Consider the following 20506-nt stretch of genomic DNA (forward strand, 5'->3'; position numbering starts at 1 on the left):
GAAGGTCTGCAGCTTCACTCCTGAAGCCAGCAAGACCACGAGCCCACCAGGAGGAATGAAAAACTCCAGATGTGCAGGCTCTATGAGCTGTAACACTCACCATGAAGGTCTGCAGCTTCACTCCTGAAGCCAGCAAGACCATGAACCCACCAGGAGGAACAAACAACTCCGGATGTGCCATATTTAAGAGCTGTAACACTCACTGTGAAGGTGTGTGGCTTCACTCCTGAAGTCAGCAAGACCGCGAACCCACCAGAAGGAAGAAACTCGGGACACATCTGAACATCTGAAGGAACAAACTCCAGGCACACCATCTTTAAGAACTGTAACACTCACCACAAGGGTCTGTGGCTTCATTCTTGAAGTCAACAAGACCAAGAACTCACCAAATCCAGACACATTTTGGCGACCCAGATGGGACTATCGCCTATCGCCAAGTGGGGAGACTATCGCCTATCAACAAGCAGTGAGTACCATCAGACCCCTTTTGCTTGCTATTCTGTCCTATTTTTCCTTAGAATTTGGGGGCTAAATACCGGGTACCTGTCGGCCAGTTAAAAGCAACTAGTGCAGCCACTGGACTAAAGAAATGGGCGTCAGGCTTTTTGGGAAAGGGCTCCCTAACAACCCCTGACTCTTCAGAGTTGGGAGCGTTGGTTTGCCTGGAACCAGCTTCCGCTTTTCCTGTACTTCTGGGCTGAGCTGAGAGTCAATAGAGAGGAAAGCTATGCAGCTCCGGGGTCCCAACAACAAGTTGGTTGACCCTGCAACCATGAATGGAACTCTCAAAGGCATGTCGCCCAAACAAGACTCACCCATTTATCCTATCTATCCTGACCCTTGTCCCCTGGGTCCTAATGCCTGCCAGACAAGTGTCCTCTTGCCTCTCTTCTCCGAGGCTAGCCCCGCTTCTAAAAACCACTCTCTGTCTCTGGTGCTTTTCTAGTTTCTCCTATAAGAATGATTTCTAGTATAAACTGCAGGACTCTATTCCCTTCTTTAGGCACCCGGGCTCACCAATCAGAAAGACATAATTTTTGCCCAAAGCCCCATTGTAGGGGGGACTATTTGGAATTTTAGGATCCCTCCTCAGACAAGCAGGCCTAACAAAAGCTATTCCTGAAGCTAGGATATGGGGAACCTCAGAAATGATATCCTTCCTATTCATATAAGTGAGGACAAAAGGTGTCACTCTTCCAACCCTGGAGATCGCTTCCCTCCCTCAGGGCATGGCCCTCCACTTCATTTTTGGGGCATAACATCTTTATAGGACATGGGTAAGGTCCCAATACTAACAGAAGGCTTAGGACTCTAACAGATTTTCGAGAATGCATCGGTAAGGGTCACTAAATCCAATTTTTCTTGGTCCTTTTCGTGGTCCAGGAGGACAGGCAAGGGTGCAGGTTTTCAAGAATGCGTCAGTAAGGGCTACTAAATCCGACCTTCCTCGGTCCTCCTTGTGGTCTTGGAGGAAAACTAGTGTTTCTGCTGCTGCATCAGTGAGTGCAACTATTCTGATCAGCAGGGTCCAGGGACTGTTGCGGGTTCTTGGGCAGGGGTTGATTCTGCTGCTGGTCGGTGAGTGCAATTATTCTGATCAGCAGGGTCCAGGGACCCTTTCGAGTTCTTGGGCAGGGGAAGAAACAAAACAAACCAAAATCACTGGTGGTTTTGTCTTTCAGATGGGAAACACTCAGGCATCAACAGGCTCACCTTTGAAATGCATCCTAAGCCATTGGGACCAATTTGACTTGCAAATCCTGAAAAAGAGGTGGCTCATTTTTTTCTGCGTTATGGCCTGGCCCCGATATTATCTCTCTGATGGGGAAAAATGGCCACCTGAAGGAAGTATAAATTACAATACTATCCTGCAACTTGACCTTTTCTGTAAGGGGGAAGGCAAACAAAGTGAAATACCTTATGTCCAAGCTTTCTTTTCATTGAGGAAGAATACACAACTATGCAAAGCTTACAATTTACATCCCACAGGAGGACCTCTCAGCTTACTCCCATATGGTAGCCTCCCTATAGCCCCCCTTCCTATTAATGATAAGCCTCCTCTAATCTCCCCTGCCCAGAAGGAAATAAGCAAAGAAATCTCCAAAGCACCACAAAACCCCGCAGGCTATCAGTTATGTCCCCTTCAAGCTGTAGGGGGAGGGGAATTTGGCCCAACCCGGGGACATGTCCCCTTCTCCCTCTCTGATTTAAAGCAGATCAAGGCAGACCTGGGGAAGTTTTCAGATGATCCTGATAGGCACATAGATGGCCTACAGGGTCTAGGGCAAACCTCTGATCTCACTTGGAGAAATGTCATGCTATTGTTAGATCAAACCCTGGCCTTTAATGAAAAGAAAGTGGCTTTAGCTGCAGCCCGAGGGTTTGGAGATACCTGGTATCTTAGTCAAGTAAATGATAGAATGACAGCTGAAGAAAGGGACACATTCCCTACCAGTCAGCAAGCCATCCCCAATATGGATCCCCACTGGGACCTTGACTCAGATCATGAGGACTGGAGTCATAAACATCTGTTGACCTGTGTTCTAGAAGGACTAAGGAGAATGAGGAAAAAGCCCATGAATTATTCAATGATGTCCACCATAACTCAGGGAAAGGAAGAAAATCCTTCTGCCTTCCTTGAGTGGCTATGGGAGGCCTTAAGAAAATATTCTCCCCTGTCACCCAAATCACTTGAGGGTCAATTGATTCTAAGAGATAAGTTTATTACCCAATCAGCCGCAGATATCAGGAGAAAGCTCCAAAAGGAAGCCCTGGGCCCTGAACAAAATCTGGAGGCATTATTAAACCTGGCAACCTTGGTGTTCTATAGTAGGAACCAAGAGGAACAGGCCCAAAAGGAAAAGCAAGATCAGAGAAAGGCTGCAGCCTTAGTCATGGCCCTCAGACAAACCTTGGTGGTTCAGAGAGAACAGAAAATGGAGCAGGCCAATCACCCGGTAGGGGTTGCTATCAGTGTGGTTTACAAGGACACTTTAAAAAAGATCGTCCAACGGGAAACAAGTCGCCCCCTCGTCCATGTCCGCTATGCCAAGGCAATCACTGGAAGGTGCACTGCCCCAGAGGACAAAGATTCTCTGGGTCAGAAGCCCCCAACCAGATGATCCAACAACAGGACTGAGGGTGCCTGGGGCAAGCGCCATCTCATATCATCACCCTCACTGAGCCCCGGGTACGTTTGACCATTGAGGGCCAGGAAATTGACTTCCCCCTGGACACTGGCATGGCCTTCTCACTATTAATCTCCTGTCCTGGACGACTGTCCTCAAGGTCCATTACCATCCAAGGAATCCTGGGACAGCCTGTAACCAGGAATTTCTCCCACCTCCTCAGTCGTAATTGGGAGACTTTGCTCTTTCCACATGCCTTTCTTATTGTGTCTGAAAGTCCCACACCCTTATTAGGGAGAGATATATTAGCCAAAGCTGGAGCTATTATCTACGTGAATATGGGGAACAAGTTGTCCATTTGTTGTCCTCTACTTGAGGAGGGAATCAACTCTGAAGTCTGGGCATCAGAAGGACAATTTGGAAGGGCAAACAATGCCCGACTAATCCAAATCAGGCTAAAAGACTCCACCACTTTTACTTATCAAAGGCAATATCCCTTAAGGCCTGAAACTCATAAAGGATTACAGGGTATTGTTAAACATTTAAAAGCTCCAGGCTTAGTAAGGAAATGCAGCAGTCCCTGCAACACCTGAATTCTAGGAGTACAAAAACTGAACGGTCAGTGGAGACTAGTGCAAGATCTTAGACCCATCAATGAGGCAATAATTCCTCCATATCCAGTTGTACCCAACCCCTATACCCTGCTCTCTCAAATACCAGAGGAAGCAGAATGGTTCACTGTTCTGGACCTAAGGATGCCTTCTTCTGTATTCCCCTGCACTATGACTCCCAGTTTCTCTTTGCCTTTGAGGATCCCACAGACCACACATCCCAACTTAGGTGGACAGTCTTGCCCCAAGGGTTTAGGGATAGCCCTCAACTGTTTGGTCAGGCACTGGCCCAAGATCTAGGCCACTTCTCAAGTCCAGGCATTCTGGTCCTTCAGTATGTGGATGATTTACTTTTGGCTACCAGTTCAGAAGCCTCATGCCAGCAGGCTACTCTAGATCTCTTGAACTTTCTAGCTAATCAAGGGTACAAGGCATCTAGGTCGAAGGCCCAGCTTTGCCTACAGCAGGTCAAATATCTAGGCCTAATCTTAGCCAGAGGAATCAGGGCACTCAGCAAGGAATGAAAACAGCCTATACTGGTTTATCCTTTCCCTAAGACATTAAAACAATTGCGAGGGTTCCTTGGAATCATCAACTTTTGCTGACTGTATATCCCTGGATACAGCAAGACAGCCAGGCCCCTCTATACTATAATCAAGGAGACCCAGAGGGCAAATACTCATCTAGTACGATGAGTATTCTACTAGAAGTCAGAAACAGCCTTCAAAACCTTAAAGCAGGCCCTAGTATAAGCTCCAGCTTTAAAACTTCCCACAGGACAAAACTTCTCTTTATATGTCAGAGAGAGAGCAGGGATAGCACCTCGGAGTCCTTATTCAGACTCGTGGGACAACCCCACTATCAGTGGCATACCTAAGTAAGGAAATTGATGTAGTAGCAAAAGGCTGGCCTCACTGTTTAAGGGTAGTTGCGGCGGTGGCTGTCTTAGTGTCAGAGGCTATCAAGATAATACAAGGAAAGGATCTCACTGTCTGGACTACTCACGATGTAAATGGCATACTAGGTGCCAAAGGAAGTTTATGGCTGTCAGACAACTGCCTACTTAGATACCAGGCGCTACTCCTTGAGGGACCAGTGATTCAAATCCGTACGTGCATGGCCCTCAACTCTGCCACTTTTCTCCCAGAGGATGGGGAACCAATCGAGCATGACTGTCAACAAATTATAGTCCAGACTTATGCCGCCCGAGATGATCTCTTAGAAGTACACTTAGCGAATCCTGACCTTGACCTATATACCGATGGAAGTTCATTTGTGGAGGATGGGATACAAAAGGCAGGTTATGCCATAGTTAGTGATGTAACCATACTTGAAAGTAAGCCTCTTTCCCCAGGGACCAGTGCCCAGTTAGCAGAACTAGTGGCACTTACCTGAGCCTGAGAACTGGGAAAGGGAAAAAGAATAAATGTGTATACAGATAGCAAGTATGCTTAGCTAATCCTACACGCCCATGCTGCAATATGGAAAGAAAGGGAGTTCCTAACCTCTGGGGGAACCCCCATTAGATACCACAAAGAAATTATGGAGTTATTGCATGTAGTGCAAAAACCCAAGGAGGTGGCAGTGTTACACTGCTAAAGCCATCAGAAAGATGAAGGAGCAAAGGCAGAAGGAAACCGTCAGGCAGATGCTGAGGCCAAAATCACTGCCAGGCAGAATCTCCCGTTAGAAATACCTACGGAAGGACCCTTGGTATGGAACAACCCCCTCCAAGAGATTAAGCCCCAGTATTCCCCAACTGAAACAGAATGGGGACTTTCACAGGGGCATAGTTTTCTCCCCTTGGGGTGGTTAATGACAGAAGAAGGAAAGGTACTTACACCTGAAGTTAGCCAGTGGAAAATACTTAAAACCCTCCACCAAATTTTTCATATGGGTATTGAAAACACTCATCAAATGGCCAAATCCTTATTTGCAGGGCCAAATCTCCTCCAGATCATCCAACAGGTAGTCAAAGCCTGTGAGGTGTGCCAAAGGAATAATCCCTTGGTCCATCGTAAGGCCTCTTTGGGGGAACAAAGAATAGGTCACTATCCTGGAGAGGACTGTAAGTTAGACTTCACCCATATGCCTAAGTCAAAAGAATTTCAAAACTTGTTGATCTGTGATCTTTACAAATTGGATAGAAGCTTTCCCCTGCAAGACAGAGAAGGCTCAGGAAGTGATTGAAGTCCTAATTCATTAAATAATTCCTGGATTTGGGCTTCCCCAAAGCTTACAGAGTGACAATGGTCTGGCTTTTAAAGCCACGATAACTCAGGGAATTTCCAGGGTGCTAGGGATACAATATCACCTTCATTGCGCCTGGAGGCCACAATCCTCAGGGAAGGTGGAGAAGGCAAATGAAACACTCAACAGGCAATTAAGGAAACTAACAAAAGAAACACATCTCCTATGGCCTACTCTTTTGCCCATGGCCCTGTTGAGAATCTGAAATTCTCCTCACAAAATGGGGCTCAGTCCATATAAAATGCTGTGTGGACGACCTTTTCTCACAAATGACCTCTTACTTGATCAGGAAATGGCCAACTTGGTCAAAGATACAACTTCTTTGGCAAAATATCAACAAAACCTTAAAAACCTACCTGAAGGATGTCACAGACAAAAGGGAACAAAGTTGTTTCAACCAGGAGATCTAGTGTTGGTCAAATCTCTCCCCTCTACCTCCCCATCTATGGACTCTTTGTGGAAAGGACCATACTCGGTAATCCTTTATACTCCCACTGCAGTTACAGTGGTAGGAGTGGAATCTTGGATTTACCACACCCGAGTTAAATTTTGGACACCCCCTGAGGAACATCCCCTGAGGAACCCCCCAGTGGGACCATCAGCTCAGGAGTCCCAAGATCAGCCAGACCAGCCTCGATACACCTGCGAACCGTTGGAGGACTTGCACCTCCTATTTCAGAAGGAAACATCCCAGACTAAAAAGGCTCCTACCACTGATCCTGAGGAAAAACCCCTTCCTCCTTAAAAAAGATAAGTGAAAACCTACATAATCTTTATATTTAACACCTCTCCTTGCCCCTTTAGTGGAATCCTTTTACTATTTCATCATATTATTAAGCAGCATACTAACCATACTCTTTGCGATAGGACTATATACTGTAGCTCCTGCCAGGACGAAAATCCTAATCACATCCACCTTCTTTCTATCTTCCTTCCTTCCGACAGTAATTTACTTGTACCTTTAATTCAGCCTGGATAAAATGATCTCATCTTCCAGAGCACCCCCTTTACCTTCCTATTTCTTCCTATTTACTCTTTGCCTATCTATCCCTCCTGCTTCCTTGGATACCTCATACAATTGCCCCTTCCCTTCCACTAGCTCCTAATTATCTCTACAAGACTCTCAACTTAACCCACTCTCTGTTAAAGCAGTCCAATCCTTCCCTGGCAAATGACTGTTGGCTTTGTATCTTTCTATCAACCTCTGCTTACATTGCCAATCACATTCCTGCAAAAAACTGGGCCTTAACCAACTTAGCCTACCACCCTCGCTATGAAGGAAAAGACCCTTTCTGACTTCTAAATTTGCAATCATTAGCTGACTTCCCCATCTCTGATAGTACCAAGAATACCCTAACAGGAAGTGCAACCCAACTTTTATGTTCTTAAATTTCCAACCTCAACTGTTACACAAGAAATGAAAAGCCCACACACAGCCCTGTAACTACGAATACCATCTTAACTTTACAAGCCCCTTTATGCATCCAACGCAACCTGTTATCAGGGCTGCCCCTGGGGCACCTTCTACCCCATCAGTGTAATTACTCCCTACAACTTCAAGCCCTAACTGATCATAGTAACTTCCGAGCCACCCAAACAGCTCCATTCAAACGGCTTGTCTGCTTCTCAGGGCCTCCAACAATCTTCACCTCCTCCCCTCTTAACAAACAGTCCACGTTTTGTAATGGCAAACATACTCCCTGAATGACCATTCACCCCTGGACCCCCTGCAGCAGCGTCCCTACCACTAGTGAATGCCTTCTCATCCCCTCTTTCAATCACTCTCTTGAATGGTTCCTAGTAGATACAAAACAGTTTTTTCTCCAATGGGAAAATAGAACACAGGGAGCCACTCAGTTTGCTTCCAACACCCCTTTCCAACCGCTCATTGGAGCTACTTTGGCAAGTACTCTAGGAGTAGGGGAAAATGAAAACAACAAATTCACACACCTTTTTAACATATACAACCAATCCTGTCTACCCAACCAAGGTATATTCTTCTTATGTGGAACATCGACCTATATCTGCCTCCCCACTAACTGGACAGGCACCTGCACCTTAGTCTTTCTAAGGCCCAACATTAACATTGCCCCAGGAAATCAGGCCCTATCAGTACCCCTCAAAGCTCAAGTCTGTCAGTGCAGAGCCATACAACTAATACTCCCACTTATAGGGTTAGGAATGGCTACTGCTACAGAATAGCCAGTTTATCTACTTCATTATCCTACTACTACACACTCTCAAAGGATTTCTCAGACAGTTTGCAAGAGATAACGAAATCTATCCTTGCTCTACAATCCCAAATAGACTCTTTGGCAGCAGCGACTATCCAAAGCCACCGAGGCCCAGACCTCCTCACTGCTGAGAAAGGAGGACTTTGCACCTTCTTAGGGGAAGAGTGTTGTTTTTACACTAACCAGTCAAGGATAGTAAAGGATGCCACCTGGCATTCACAGGAAAAGGCTTCTGAAATCAGACAACGCCTTTCAAACTCTTATACCAACCTCTGGAGTTAGACAACATGGCTTCTTCCCTTTCTAGGTCCTGTGGCAGCCATCTTGCTATTACTCACCTTCAGGCCCTGTATCTTTAACCTTCTTGTCAAATTTGTTTCCTCTAGAATTGAGGCCATCGTGCTACAGATGGTCTTACAAATGGAACCCCAAATGAGTTCAACTAACGACTTCTACCGAGGACCCCTGGATTGACCTTCTGGCCCTTCCACTGGCCTAAAGAGTTCCCCTCTGGAGGACAATACAACTGCAGGGCCCCTTCTTTGCCCCTATCCAGCAGGAAGTAGCTAGAGTGGTCACTGGCCAAATTCCCAACAGCAGTTGGAGTGTCCTGTTTAGAGGGGGATTGAGAGGTGAAGCTGGCTGGGCTTCTGGGTCGGGTGGGGACTTGGAGAACTTTTCTGTCTAGCTAAAGGATTGTAAATGCACCAATCAGCACTCTGTGTCTAGCTAAAGGTTTGTAAATGCACCAATCAGTGCTCTGTGTCTAGCTAATCGGGTGGGGACTTGGAGAACTTTTCTGTCTAGCTAAAGGATTGTAAATGCACCAATCAGCACTCTGTGTCTAGCTAAAGGTTTGTAAATGCACCAATCAGTGCTCTGTGTCTAGCTAATCGGGTGGGGACTTGGAGAACTTTTGTGTGTAGCTAAACGATTGTAAACGCACAGATCAGCACTCTGTAAAACGGACCATTCAGCACTCTTTAAAATGGACCAATCAGCAGGATGTGGGTGGGATGATAAGGGAATAAAAGCAGGCCACCCAAGCCAGCAGCGGCAACCCGCTCAGGTCCCCTTCCACACTGTGGAAGCTTTGTTCTTTTGCTCTTCATGATAAATCTTGCTGCTGCTCACTCTTTGGGTCCCCACTACCTTTATGAGTGATAACACTCACCACGAAAGTCTGCAGCTTCACTCCTGAAGCCAGCAAGACCACGAACCCACCGGGAGGAATGAACAACTCCAGATGTGCAGCCTCTAGGAGCTGTAACACTCACTACGAAGGTCTGCAGCTTCACTCCTGAAGCCAGCGAGACCATGAACCCACCGGGAGGAACGAACAACTCTGGACGTGATGCCTTTAAGAGCTGCAACACTCACTGCGAAGGTCTGTGGCTTCACTCCTGAAGTCAGCAAGACTATGAACCCACCAGAAGGAATAAACTCCAGACGCATCTGAACAACTGAAGGAACAAACTCCAGACACACCATCTTTAAGAACTGTAACACTTGGCCGGGTGCGGTGGCTCAAGCCTGTAATCCCAGCACTTTGGGACGCCGAGACGGGCGGATCACAAGGTCGGGAGATCGAGACCATCCTGGCTAACATGGTGAAACCCCGTCTCTACTAAAAAATACAAAAAGCTAGCTGGGCGAGGTGGCGGGCGTCTATGGTCCCAGCTACTCGGGAGCCTGAGGCAGGAGAATGGCGTAAACCCGGGAGGCGGAGCTTGCAGTGAGCTGAGATCTGGCCACTGCACTCCAGCCTGGGCGACAGAGCCAGACTCCGTCTCAAAAAAAAAAAAAAAAAAAAAAAAGAACTGTAACACTCACTGCGAGGGTCCACGGCTTCATTCCTGAAGTCAGCAACACCAAGAACCCACCAATTCCAGACACACTTGTACTTGGTAGCACAATAGGTTGAGTACAATTAAGTATAATTTATTGTACCTTTCAAAATAACTAGAAGAGTAGATTTGGAATGTTCCCAACACAAATAAATGATAAATGCTTGAGGTGATGGATATTCCAATTATCCTGATTTGATCATTACACATTGTATGCTCATATCAAAGTATCACATGTACCACATAAATTGTACAACTATTACCTATCCATAAAAAAAGAAAATAAATAAAATGAATAAAGTGTAAAAATCACAGGCTCATTTTAATTAATAAGAAAAATGCATTTTATAAAATTCACTATCTGTTAATGTTTAAAAATTATATCAAATTAGAATTAGAAGAAAAATTCCTCAATCTGATAAAGAGTAACTACAAAAAGTAGACTTCAGTAACCATCATATTTAACTGAAATTATTGAGTGCTTTCTATCAGAACTAAGATAAGGATGCCTGTTATTTTCACTTTTATTTCAGCATTGTTCTTAAGGTTTTACCCAGTCCAATAAGTCAAGAAAAAGAAGTTAAAAAACTGGCCAGGAGCAGTGGCTCATGCCTGTAATCCCAGCTACTCGGAAGGTTGAGGTAGGAGAATCGCTTGAACCCGGGAGGTGGAGGTTGAGGTGAGCCGAGATTGCGCCACTGCACTCCAGCCTGGGCAACAAGTGCAGAACTCCATCTCAAAAAAAAAAAAAAAAAAAAAATTTATAAAACAACTATCTGAAAGAAATCACTACACACTCCACTACATGACTGTGAATCTATAAATAAACTATAAGAATTATTAAGTTAATTGAGTAGGGTTGCTGTATGCAAGGTAAATACAAAATTTTGATTATTATGTCAATATGCCAGTATCAAACAACTAAAAATGAACATTAAAACATGCCACTATAGCCGGGCATGGTGGTTCACATATGTAATCCCAGAACTTTGAGGTCAAGGCGGGTGGATCACCTGAGGTCAGGAGTTCGAGACCAGCTTGGCCAACATGGTGAAACCCCATCTCTACTAAAAATACAAAATTAGCTGGGTATGGTGGCGTGTGCCTGTAATTCCAGCTACTTGGGAGGCTGAGGCAGGAGAACTGCTTGAACCTAGGAGGCAGAGGTTGCAGTGAGGCAGGATTGTGCCATTGCACTCCAGCCTGGGCCAAAAGGAGTGAAACTCCATCTCAAAAAATAAATTAATTAATTAAAATTAAAATTAAAATATGCCACTTATAAGGCTGGGTGCATTGGCTCATGCCTGTAATCCCAGCACTTTGGGAGGCTGAGGTGGGCAGAATACTTGAAGTTAGGCATTCAAGACCAGCCTGGCCAACATAGCAAAATCCTGTCTCTACGATAATGCAAAGATTAGCCATACATGGTGGCAGGTGCCTGTAATCCCAGCTCGTTGGGAGGCTGAGGCACAAGAATCACTTGAACCCAGGAGGGAGAGATTGCAGTGTGCCAAAATCATGCCACTGCACTCTAGCCTGGGCAACAGAGTGAAATTATGTCTCAAAAAAAAAAAAAATATATATATAATATACATATATATGCCACTTATAAAATAAATAGATAATAATTAGGAATAAATCCAATGAATGTTATGCCAGGTTTCTACATAGACAACTATAAAACATTATCAAAAAATTTTAATAAGATTTCAACTAGTGAAGGGATATACCATATTCATGGATCAGAAAATTTAGTATTGTAAAGACTTTCATATTAATCGATGTACAGATTTAATGTAATCCCAATAAAAATTCAACAGGGGTTTTTTTTTTGGTGGAATTTATAAAGTTATCATAAAGTTTATGTGGAAATACAGAAGTTCAAGAATAGCCAAGGCAATCTTGGGGAAGACCAGAAACATGAAGGACTTATCCTACCATATATCAAAACTTATTGCAAAGTTGCAGGAAATGGAAACAGGTTGCAAGTGGCAGAAAGATAGACTAATGGACAAATGGAAAAGAATGGAGATTCCAGAACAACACACACATATTAGATAGACAATGGATTAATAAAGTGGATAGTGTTTTCAGTACATGATGCTGGGTTGATTGAATATCCATACAGAATTAAAAAAAAGGGAAACTTGACCTCACATCATACCTGAAAATCAATTCCAGGTGCAACAACGTTAACAGAACTACATTGCCATTCACCACAATTCATCTAAATTAAAAGTAAATAAAATTTAAAATTCATTTCATCATATGTACTATTTCAGAAAAGATTGATACAATCATTTTGGAAAACTGACAATATCTGTAAAATATTTCAGGGTGGTAAGGCCGTAGACCGTACGTACTATTTCAGTTGTTCAATAGCCATATGTGGCTAGTGCTATTTCTTTTTTTTTTTTTTTTTTTTTTTTTTTTTTGAGACGGAGTCTCGCTCTGAGGCCCGGCCTGGAGTGCAGTGGCCCGATCTCAGCTCACTGCAAGCTCTGCCTCCTGGGTTTATGCCATTCTCCTGCCTCAGCCTCCCGAGTGGCTGGGACTACAGGCGCCCGCTACGTCACCCGGCTAGTTTTTTGTATTTTTTAGTAGAGACGGGGTTTCACCGTGTTAGCCAAGATGGTCTCGATCTCCTGACCTCGTGATCCGCCCGTCTCGGCCTCCCAAAGTGCTGGGATTACAGGCTTGAGCCACTGCGCCCGGCCGGCTAGTGCTATTTCAAGTAGTCAATAGCCATTCAGTTGCTACATCTTGGACAATGCAGATATAGAATATTTCCATTATTGCAGAAAGTTCAAGCGGACAGTGCTTGCTGTCTAGAAGATATAAGATAGAATAAGACTAGGTAAGACAAAATTTCTTATAAGGTATTTTAAAAAGGCACTAATCTTTTTCTTTTTCTTTTTTTTTTTTTTACAATTTTATCATTATTTTAATCAAGTAACTTAGCTGTTTGAAACAAATCCTTAAGACAGCTCAATAGAACAAAATGAAGAATTACTCTATTAGGATAACCTGTGAACAAAGTTCAGATTATGTGAATTTGAATTCCATTGGAAGTTTGACACTAGACTGAACACTGTTTAAGCCAAAATTTTTAGTGTTCTAGAAGCCCTGAACATGTTTTCTCTCAGATTAAAAGTAGAAGCTTTATAACAGAACCTCATTAGCTTGACACTGAGTATGTTGAGTACAACTTAGCTTAGGTCACCAGTATCTTCTACAGAACTCCAGTTAATGTAAGCAAATTGGCCTTGTGGCAAAGAATTTGAAACCTAGGCAACATGTTAGTTTGAAGAAAAAAAAATCCTCTTTGGTGTGACAAACCACGTTCCCTCCAGGTATATGACTCCGGCTCCACTCACACCCGAATATATCAAAGGCAGCTGGAGACCAATTCTTGTCTCTCCAGTAAGACTGCTAGATTTCAGTTCCTTGAAATATCAAGCCAACAAAGTTTTATTACATCAAATGTTTGTATCATTTCAATGTGAAATTTTTTTACACCTATTTATTATTAAGGTCTCATTATCTGTGAGATACGTTAAAAAAAAAAAAAAAAAAGAGGTGAATGGTATAAGCCACTGCTCCAAAATTAACCCTACAGATTCTCGATTCCCACTGTGCACTTTGTGAAAAGGGGTAACTGCCAACAGGTTTAACCTTGAAGATGATCACTCAAACACAGTCAGAATCCATATTGAGTTTAGATCAGGCAAGGAGTTCACAAGGAAGTTATCAACTCTTGTGTGTCCAAATCTAAAGCCCTGCATGGGCTCTGTCAGGTCCTTGTCACCTGCACTCAGGTGGCCATCAGACTTCTTGGGTGCCTGGCTATATTCAATGTGAAGTAAAAAATTAAAAGTAAAAAAGTAAAAAGAAGTAAGACTTTTACACCAAAATAGAGGCTCTGACTTAGAAGTATACTTTTAGCTTTCTTTTTAAATAAGACATTCTGGAGGCAAAAAAGAAAGAAAGAAAATCAAGTTTGAAACACAGCTAACATTTATTTTGGCAAGATAGCAACCAAAATCTAAAAAGCATAAACTATGTGTCCAAATGTAAAAGGCATTAAAGAACAAACCATAAGGGGGGAAATTAAAGCCACGCTGAACAAAAAGATACAGAATGTCTAACATTTTTGAATTATAATTTAAACCTTAATTTAAACTTTAAGGGCAAACACTGAAAAATTATGCTTAGGTTGCTAGTAAGTGCACCCGTCCCTGTTTCTCCCAAATAAAATCAGTTTATTGTTTAATTGCACCCCAAAGCAAGTTCTCTTAGTACAAAGTAACTACTACATATACACAAAATGCTTGTTAATGTAATAATGCACGCAACTTCAAAAACTACAATTTGGGGCAAGTGTACATGAAATGAGAAAACAGCTCTCCAAATTTCAAAACCTGCTCTTACATTATTTATAGGACACTCAGGTCATATTTACTTCTTGGTAAGATGTTGCACTGTCATTTGGTTATCAGTCTACCTCACAATGTACATTACCAGATGCCAATTTGAGGGATGCCAATTTGAGAGACTAGAGATAAAACTTTAGTACTGTATTTCTTAATGGGCTGAATAAGGTAATTACAATTAAGTTTGCTTTACATCCTGTTGAAGACCTCTTCACAGCCTCAGGACCTAACAATATCTAGCAGGCTCCAAGAATGCTCATCAGGTGAAATGATGGCACAACATTTTAAAAAAGGAGCCAGTTACTTCAGCTTAAGTCATTCAGAGCCAAACATCTGAAGAATGACCAAAATCAAATCTTTATTTTTGTAACTGTATAAATGTGATCCAAATGAAAAGGCACTAATCTTAAAAGAAAAGCTTGAACATTTGGACTTCATTAGATTAGAAACTTCTTTTCATCAAATAACACTATATAAAGAGCATGAAAATGCAAGATACAGAATGAGATGGGCCAGGACTGCAGGGAGGCAAGTGAGGCTCTTGCCTTGGATACAATTCTTTAAGGGGGTGACAAAAAAAACTCAGTAATCAGGAGAAATAAAAATTTGATGCAATATTAAAAAAAATCAAATGTAATGCAAAAAAATCCATGCTGAACAAAATATCAAAATCAGTATTTTTGTTTTTTCTTTTGCCTGAAGCTCCAATGTGACTCAACATAGCCTTGTGGGAGATGGTATTTGCAACATGTACACAACAAAGGGCTCATATCTACATTTAAAGAATGCTTACAAGTCAATAAAAATGTCAGACAACCCCGTAGAGAAACCGGTTCAAAATCCGGACAGATATTTCTCAAAACAGGATAGTCAAAAGGCCAATAAATATGTGAAAAGGTGCTAACCTTCATTACTCTTCAAGGAATAGAAATTAAAATAAAGAAGCACACCCATCAAAATGGCTAAATGTAAAAGACAGACAATACCAACTCTTGATGAGGATGTAAGAAAAAACAAGTCTCAGACATTGCTGATGGGAGTGTAAAATGATACAATCATTTTGGAAAACTGACAATATCTGTAAAAGCCGAACACACATGTCCTATGATTCAGCAATTCTACTTCTAGATAGAAATGCACTCAAAAGTATTCACAAATGTTCCTAGTGCTTCTGTTCAGTAATAGCCCCCAACTGCAAACACTCCATGTGTCCATCAATAAGACAATGAATAAATAAATTGTGGCATTTATCCATGTAAATTGTAGATAAATTGTGGACAAACAAATGGATAAATAAATTGTGGTATTAATTCATGTAATACCACACAATAATGAGAACAAATAAAATATTACCATATAAAACATAAATGAATCTCACAAACCTAATATTAAGCAAAAGAAGCCAGGCATAAAAACCCCTACACATACATATAAAGCCCCCAAACAGACAAGACTTAATTTATGGTGTTAGAAGTCAGGTTAGTGACTAATTTTGGTAAGAAAAAGGGACTTGAAGAGGGAATGAGGAGGCTTCTGGGTGCTGGTAATGTTCTGTTTCTAGATCTAGATTCTGGTTTTCTGGGTGTGTTCACATAGTTAAAATTCATCGATATGAACACTTTTCTGTAAGTGTACTTTATATCAATAAAAACTTACAAGAAAATAAGGGGCTAGGCATGGTGGTTCAGACCTGTAATCCCAGCACTTTGGGAGGTTGAGGTGGGAGGTTCACTTGAAGTTAGAGACTAGCCTGGGCAACACAGCAAGACCCTATCTCTACAAAAAATTTAAAAATTAGCTGGGTATGGTGGTGTGTGCCTGTAATCCTAGTGACCTGGGAACCTGAGGGGGAGGATTACTTGAGCCCAGGAGTTCAAGGCTGCAGTGAACAATGATCACACTACTGCACTCCAGCCTGGGTGACAGAGGGAGATCCTGTCTCTGAAAAATAAATAAATACATACATACATCCATAAATACATAAAAAAGAAAATAAAAGCGTATCCAGGTCATTTAGGAGCCCAGGAAAATGGAAGATGAAGATTTAAAACATTAAGCAATGGCCGGATTGGTGGCTCCCACCTGTAATCCTAGCAGTTTGGAAGCCCAATGTGGGCAGATCACCTGAGGTCAGGAGTTCAAGGCCAGCCTGGCCAACATGGTGAAACCTGTCTCTACTAAAAATATAAAAATTAGCTGGGTGTGGTGGCACGTGGCTGTAGTCCCAGCTACTTGGGAGACTGAGGCATGAGAATTGCTTGAATTTATTTAATATTGAGGAAATACAGAAGCAGTTCTTGGAGGTGGAGGTTGCAGTGAGTTGAGATCACGCCACTGCACTCCAGCCTGGGTGGCAGAGTGAGACTCCGTCTCAAAAAAAAAAAAAAAAAAAAAAATCAATCAAGTAAAAAAATTATCTACTACAACATCAAGGGTCTGAACCCATTCTCTCTTCCCCAGCTATGGCAAATACTTTTAACCTGTCATGGTATCTACAAGAATTCTTGCTAGTAGAGGAGGCGAGTCTTTGTTTTCCCATTTGATTCATAGGAAGATGGAACCCCTGAGGCGGTCAATACATACATTAAAGTCTCACAGGTAGTTATACGCAGATGCAAGACCTGAATCTGGTCTCCTAATTCCTGATCATGAGCTTGGTGCACTACAGCCAGTGGTCAGGCTGCATGATCTTGCCGAGTCTGGGTTCCAAGCAGTGAATGCCTTCACTAGGAGCCAGCAAATTTTTCTCTGTGTCCCTAATTTATAATAATGCTGAGGATGAGAAATTTGTCCCTAACTTAGAGTAACACCAAGGACTAGGAGTCTGCTTTAAGTCAGTTCTACCATGAAATAAGCAGATACCCACTCAATGGTCACTGCGTACACTTCCCTGGACGCACAGGGGGTGCAGCTACAGGACACAAGCAGGCAATTTTACATAAATACTTCTCCTCTTTCTAAAAGCCTAATTACTAACTGTATTGAACAAGCCCTGAAGGCAGTTGAGATGAGGATAACCCGAGGGAAGAGTGAAAATGCGTAACACCTGGGATCCCGTCTAGTATGGCTACTTCTTTTTTTCTATTTTTGAGATGGAGTCTTGCTCTGTTGCTCAGGCTAGAGTGCAGTGGCACAATCTCGGTTCACTGCAACCCCCTGCTTCCCGGGTTCAAGAAATTCTCTTGCCTCAGCCTCCAGAGTAGGCACCCGCCATCACACCTGGCTAATTTTTGTATTTTTAGTAGAGACAGGGTTTCACCATGTTGGCCAGGCTGGTGTCAAACTCTTGACCTCGTGATTCACCTGCCTCTCAGCCTCCCAAAGTGTTGGGATTACAGGCTTGAGCCACTGCACCCGATCTGCTATGTCTATTTCTAAACAAGCCAAGAGAATCACACTTCTCATCCTTCCATCTTTTAAACAAGATTCAAATTGTGGTTTTGAATTTTTTTTTTTTAAAGAATGTTTTAGTTCAGTATTTTTGCTTCAAGCTCATTCTTCTGAAAAATACCTGAATATCAAATCTGTAAGCACAAGTTTGGGGAACAGATGGAGACGGAACTGGTGGCTCTCTAGAAGGCCATTTACAGTTGGATCCTACCTTTGTAGTGACCATCAGAGGGGCGTATGCCCCCCATAACACTCCCATTCTTCATCTTTTTCCTCAAGACAGCTGCCCTGTGAGCAAAATGCAGACCTCTCAGGGCTCTAGGGAGCACCTCACCCCTCAGAACTGTCTACACAGGTATGGGAACTAATTACAGACTCTAGCTTTATAGTTCTTTCCAATTTCCTCCCAAAATCTGAATAAATCTCCCCAACAAAACTAAAGTCAGTTTTCTCTCAACTCACAGTCTTTTTGTGTACATTTCCCCTAGGAATCGTACTCTTGTTTATTTCAAAGATGACGTACTGCCCGCACCTCCTCCCAGACATCTGCACTTTTTGGTTCCTATTTTCTATAAGAAATCTCCCTTTTTGTCCAGGCGCGGTGGCTCTCACGCCTGTAATCCCAGCACTTTGGGAGGCCGAGACGGGCGGACCACGAGGTCAGGAGATGGAGACAATCCTGGCTAACACGGTGAAACCCCGTCTCTACTAAAAATACAAAAAATTAGCCGGGCGAGGTGGTGGGCGCCTGTAGTCCCATTTACTTGCGAGGCTGAGGCAGGAGAATGGTGTGAACCCGGGAGGCAGAGCTTGCAGTGAGCCGAGATCACACCACTGCACTCCAGCCTGGGCGACAGAGCGAGACTCCGTCTCAAAACAAAAAGAAAAAAAAAAAAAAAAGAAATCTCCCGTTTCAATGAGAGTTCTGGCTCTGGTTCCTTATCTCTTTTGTCCAACACTTGGCTCCTTTTATTTCTGCGTGCCGGACTGTAATGGCATCTTTGCTGGAACACTCATAGGCGGAAGTGATTGGAAGAGAAACACTCGTAGTGGAACCAAGATATGGCAAGTTTTACGTTATTTTAACTTTGAAGTTTCCTGGAGGCTGTCTCAAAGAAGCAGAAACAGGCCCTTTCCCAGATTGCCTTCCAACCCAGAGCCAGTTACAATATATGGGGGTTATGTGCTGGACAGTAAAATAGACTATTAAAAGTAATTGCTCCTCACTCAAGCTAGTCCAGCAAAAAAAAAAAGTAATTGTCTCAATTTTGGCTATACATTCAAATTTGTACTTGAATTTGCAAGAGCTCCAAAGCAACAGAATCTGCTATTTGGTTTCCTGAATGCATAACATTCTGTTTTTTCAAAGCCTCAACCTGACAGAGGCTAAAACCAAATCCTTCAACCTGCAATTTAGTCACTTTCATGTAAATGTCCGTCAGCTTTCTTACATCTGTCTAACAGTATGTTGGAGTGACCAGATCAAAGGGCTGTAATGAGCCCACCATTCCTGGTAATTATCTTTGCATGGGGCTGTCCTGCTGTAGGTTGGGCCCAAAGTGAAGCCATCAGTGTAAGTGCCCTGATCCTTAATGAGATCCCTGTGGCTTGAGAAGAGGAGATGCCGATGCACTGCTTACCTTCATCTGGATCAGATTCTTCTTTATTTTCACAGAGCCACTTGACCAAAGGAAAGGCTTGACCAAAGGGAGACTCCCAACCAAAGGCTTCCAGGGCCTGGTTCCATTTATGCCCTGGGTTTGCTCTTTCGATTACCCATGTTGTCAGCTCAGTACAACATGGCTCCTCCTTCCATGAGGAGCAGCTCAGTAGGGTTCTGCATTCTGGTACAGACCTGCAGCCTTTTGTTTTTTTATTTTTTTTGGTACCTTCTCAGCTACCTGTCTACAAAGCATGGGCAGTGGCCAGCCACTACTACAATAATTTAAGCACTTAAACACTTTTGAAAATTCTGCACCCAAGCAAGAAACTGTGATTCTGAAACTCCAATTAGCGGAATGTACCAGGCAAAAATCATCCAGGCACATCGGCTTTCAGAAAGTTTTACTATAGAAGAAGCAAATAAACAAACAAACAAACAAACAAAAGAAGATGATGATGAGGAAGGAGGGGGCTGGAGAAAGAGGAAAAAGAGGAGAAGAAGAAGTCGAGCCCATAGATATATTACTATAGCACAGATATTGTACTATACCAAAGCACCCGCTCAGAAAGCGAAAGAAATTTCTTCTTCCCTCACTGGAGCTCACCTCTCTCTATACAGGGCCCTGTTCCAGGAAATCGTCAGTGGCTGCTCTCTGTGGTCAATAATAGATAATTCCAGATGAAAAGAAGTGTTCTGAAGTCAAGATGTAGTTTTTAGATCAGTGGTTTTACAAGTTGAATCCAGGGATCTCTGGTGGGTCTGTGAAAATTCTTCCAGCTGTTCAGTGGGCTGAGTCTAAACGCAAGGCTCACAGTGTGTTGGGTGGTTTTTTCTCTCTTCTTTCTTTTTTTTCCCCTTTGAAACATATTTTCCACTGCAGATTTGAAACAAAATTTAAATGCACCAAAGCAAATATTTTTGAAAGGAGCTATAAATAATCACAAGGGATT

The 20506-nt window shown here is 42.9% G+C and overlaps 1 pseudogene across 1 annotated transcript in view; it reads left to right on the forward strand.

Annotated features, from left to right (window-relative positions):
- LOC105524999 overlaps positions 1-19470 on the forward strand; it is a 44941-nt pseudogene extending 25471 nt beyond the window's left edge. Inside the window, exons 2-4 of the transcript XR_001003840.1 lie at positions 18173-18248; positions 19263-19356; positions 19441-19470. The product of XR_001003840.1 is annotated as an exportin-T-like (transcript). The remainder of the gene's footprint in view (positions 1-18172; positions 18249-19262; positions 19357-19440) is intronic.
- Positions 19471-20506: the final 1036 nt, after the last annotated feature.

Source organism: Colobus angolensis, unplaced genomic scaffold (genome assembly GCF_000951035.1).
Source record: "Colobus angolensis palliatus isolate OR3802 unplaced genomic scaffold, Cang.pa_1.0 Scaffold114, whole genome shotgun sequence".
Taxonomy (NCBI): domain Eukaryota; kingdom Metazoa; phylum Chordata; class Mammalia; order Primates; family Cercopithecidae; genus Colobus; species Colobus angolensis.